The sequence below is a fragment of the Vicia villosa genome, unplaced genomic scaffold (assembly GCF_029867415.1).
Source record: "Vicia villosa cultivar HV-30 ecotype Madison, WI unplaced genomic scaffold, Vvil1.0 ctg.000835F_1_1, whole genome shotgun sequence".
Taxonomy (NCBI): Eukaryota; Viridiplantae; Streptophyta; class Magnoliopsida; order Fabales; family Fabaceae; genus Vicia; species Vicia villosa.
In genome coordinates, this window is record NW_026705367.1 from 687,537 (window position 1) to 691,562 (window position 4,026).

The window sequence follows — 4,026 nt, forward strand, 5'->3', positions numbered from 1 at the left end:
TTCTTATCTTGGAATAACTCACATTATTGGGGTCTTGCAGGAAAACTTCTTTGTCTTGTTGATATCCTCACACTAACTTCCATTCGGGCTTCAACTGGGGCTGGTTCTACACCTTTCAACATTGCAGGAACAAGCTTTTTTACTAGTGTAACAGGTTGAAATATTGAGAAAACCCTTGCACTCTACTGCATCTCTCTTATTTCGTCAAAAATGATGTCTCTACTGATCACGGTTCTTCTATTTGCTGCATCATACAACTTGTAACCACTGGTAGAGTGATACCCTATAAGTATCATATGTTCTCCCTTGTCATCAAGCTTCTTTCTAAGTTTTTTTGACACATGTCGATACTCCAATGAGCCAAACACTTTCAAGTGACTCATGTTCATTTTTAATCTTGACCAACCTTCTTCCGATTTTATCTTCTTAAGCTTCTTTGTTGGACACCTATTCAACAAATATGCAGCCGTGGACACCGCTTAATTCTTTCGATGAGTTCTTCCCCTTCAACATGCTTCTCACCATGTTCATAATTGATTGATTCTTTCTTTTGGCAACACCATTTTGCTGCGGTGTATAGGGTGGTACTACCTCATGTACTATGCCCTCTTGATCACAAAACCTCCCAAATTTATTTGAGATATATTCGCTTCCACAATCCGTTTGAGAATCTTGAGCTTGTGACCGCTTGCCTTTCAACCAGGGACTTGAACTTCTTAAAAACTTAAAATACCCCATCCTTTATCTTGATTAGGTACTTCCATAGTTTTCTACTATGATCATCAATGAATGTGACAAAATATTTATTGCCACCAATCGAATCAACTTGCATCGGTCCATACACATTTGAATACACCACCTCAAGGTGACACTTGGTTCTACAACATGCATCCTTGTTGAATTTCCCCTTATGTTTATTTGCTTGCACACATTATTAAAAAAATTTAGTCGATATTTTGATCAATGGAAGCCCTGTTGATCGCAACTTTATGAGTCTATCGGGTTACTAACTACAAGCGCACAGTCTAATCGTGTAGTTTTAAAAGATATCGAACCCACAAGGACTGATAATCAAACTAGTGCTACCTAACGTTACTATGTAAGCTAAAGCTAATGATTTTTCTTTAGTTTAAAAGGAAACGTGAATTAAGTATAACTTAAGTTAAATAATCAGAAAGGAGACACCAGTATACAATTAGTCAAACTTCGGGGATTCAGTAATTCGTTGGCATTATTTTTGTATTAAAATATCATTCAGTAGAAACTATTGATTTAAAAACTTTTATCTCACACTCTCGTGTTTATTGATTCCAATTATATTATCTGATCTAAGCGCTTGCTCTCCTTGTCTCATTTAAAATCTGAATATACTTTTTGAAAAGCAACTAGAATCTAATTAACCCTAAAGCGCTCTCGCTGTATTTAGAATCAATGTTTGATTACCACTATCTGGTTAAAATCTCAAACTCTCGTTGTGTTGATTTTAACCTTAATTTGTCTTTTACTCTCGTAACAAAACAATTTCAATATTAGTTATGGAAACCAAAACTAGAGAAATATTTAACTAGTATTTATGACAATTTATTATCGAACCCCTTCGATTCTTATGACTTTACATACCAGTATCGGGAATTTAGCCAGACATGCTTATTGGTACAAACATGGAATAATAGTGGATAGACATAAATTTAATCATGATCATTAAATATAAATACGGTAATTGCATATAAAATAAAACCTGAAATTAAATAAAGGAAACTAGAATTATAGAATCTTCAAGTGGCAAAGTGATCTTCAACTGAACGTAGAGGTTCCTTCTTGAAGTTAAAAATTGAATCCAAGACATAAATTCTAAATCTATAATTGCAATAGCCCCCTAATGTAGGAAACTATTGCTTTGAAATTAATATACTGCTTAAGACTAAGAAAAACTGAGGAATGCTAAAGCTTGAAACTAGCATAAAAATTGAAAACAACAGAAAGTGACGAGAGCCTCCCGCTCTCTGTAGGTAACTGCCTTCCTTTTTATATTCTTTGCTCTGGCCTTCTCTTTCTGGAATATAAGGGTAATGACGTAGTGAAGCTCTTTCATGGAAAATCGTTCTTCTGAGAAAAATAGGGACACTGAACGTGGGCTGAGACCACACATATTTTAAATGGGTTGAACACCTGTGGCGACCGTAACGCAATGTGTGTCGAGGGGCACCCATTTAGAACCTGTGTCGGGCGTCATGCCGGGCTGTGCCAGGCGACACAATCTTCTATCATGGGATCTCTGCTGCTACTTCTGTTACTTTAGCAGAAGTGTGATTTTAAGCTCATTTTTCTTCATTTCTTCCTCCTTTCTCATGCAGGACTTGTGTAACCTAAACATCTGAAAACATACTTAAAATAGGACATAATGCAATATAATCAAGTAAAAACGGTAACTTAATTTATGTTAACCGAGTCGAATATGCTATGTATTTTCGTGTTATCACCTGTCACCATTCTGTTATTTTGTAAGGCATTTGGATCTCAAAAATTAAGGCTCCCAAGCATATATTTCCATATCCACTATTCTCAACTACCCTCTGTAGTAAGACACATATGCTCCATAATCTTCAACTCAACCTTAAAAGTTCTATTGGGAACCATAGGAGCTTTTAGGACCAAAACCTTGTTTGCATCCATAACATGTAACACCTTGTTCTCCACATGAATATTGTAAACCTTCTCAAATAATTGGCCAATAATTAGAATATTACACTTGATTCTTGTAATATACAATACATCCTTTATCAAATAATTTCTACCATCCCTTCTCTCGATCGATACATCACCGATCCCTTCCGTTTCTAGAGAGGTATTGTAATACGGTGGGATAACTGACTTTTTGTTTTGTTATTTCGCAAAACATGTTGCGGTTAGCAAGAATCGCCACCGACTTTTATTTTATCTAATTAGGAAAGGCAAAAAGAACAGGAAAAACCTTTTAAAATATTTTGAGTTCGGGGGGTAGGTTATACAAAGGGAAGGTATTAACACCCTTTGTATCCATGGTTACCCATGGGCTCTTAATTGCTTAGCTCACTTGTTTGTTTGAAATGTTTGAAAGTGTAATGTGTGTTTAGAAAAATAGTTTGCAAAAGAACATTAACTTTGTAATGATTCTCGTGTGAATGTATACAAAGTGTAGTCTTTGAAAGTGTTTTGAAATGCGAGGTGTGAAAAGCATTTTGAATGTTTTTGAGTTAAGCAAGAAATTAGGAACTACCTACCCTAAGTTCGCAAGGTCTTGTTCTTTTCCTTTCGTTAAGGGAAAGAGACTATCCATACAATTGTTAGTATGAAGTCCTTTCATTGGATGTAAAGGGACATCGAAGGGTCGTCGTATGTTCATCGAAGGCAACTCGTAGGGATACCTTAGCATTCGAAGGGACTATCATCATTTAATCGAGGGACGAGATTATTTGAATCGTAGGCAACATCGAAGGGACCATGATCTTTAAATCGGAGGGACTATGATGATTTTTGAATCGCAGGCAACATTACTAAAGGTACCCCCACGTTCGAGGGACTTGACCATGTATTCGAAAAGCGTCGAAGAGAGGTTACCCTAAAGGTGAGTGTGTGAACAAGTAATAATAGTGTGTAGTTTTCAATTATTTATCTTTGAATTAGTGGGATATGTCCAATTGATTAGTCTTGCCATACAATCCTATTAACATGCATCTAGCAGTTAAATAACAGTTATAAGGTGCGGAAAGATAAATCCTAACTATTACAAGGCTTCGGGGAGGGGATTACATAATAAGGAGGTGCGGAAAAATAAAGCCCTAATTACTATTACAACCCATGAGCAGTTACATAATATTGGAAAATTGCGGGAAAATAAATCCTAATTAAACTATTACAAACTTGAAGCAATTACATAATAATTGTAAAAATATGCGGGAAATTTAAATTGTAAATGTACAAAGAAATAATTAATTAAAATTAAATCTTATATCTAAGTATTAAACCCAAAATTAATCTAAATCCTAA